Source organism: Penaeus monodon, chromosome 25 (assembly GCF_015228065.2).
Source record: "Penaeus monodon isolate SGIC_2016 chromosome 25, NSTDA_Pmon_1, whole genome shotgun sequence".
Classification (NCBI taxonomy): domain Eukaryota; kingdom Metazoa; phylum Arthropoda; class Malacostraca; order Decapoda; family Penaeidae; genus Penaeus; species Penaeus monodon.
This window is the reverse complement of record NC_051410.1, coordinates 2,969,237-2,969,461: the sequence shown is the minus strand read 5'-3', so window position 1 is coordinate 2,969,461 and position 225 is coordinate 2,969,237. Positions and strand designations below refer to the sequence as shown.

Here is a 225-nt window from a genome sequence, read left to right as displayed (position 1 = left end):
GGACCACCGCGTCTTGCCACCAGGATCGTCCGTGTCACGCGGCGCCTCCCCACGCTGTCGCTTTTTCTCCCTCGCTCGTCACGCTGCTTTCTCACACTCATTAAGCATCCGCCTTTTGGGGCGGGTTTGGCTGTGCCCGGCGCTCTGCGGGCGTGGGTCTCCTTCTCGGCAGGCTTTTTGGTGGCCGTTTTTCAGGGGCAGGTTTCGGTAAGGGACTTCGGGATA

At 62.2% G+C, this 225-nt stretch overlaps 1 protein-coding gene across 1 annotated transcript in view; it reads left to right on the top strand.

Annotated features, from left to right (window-relative positions):
- The window catches only part of LOC119589486 (protein FAM102B-like), a gene marked incomplete at its 3' end in the record, with an annotated part of 7,583 nt that overhangs the window by 6,656 nt on the left and 702 nt on the right, over nucleotides 1-225 (top strand).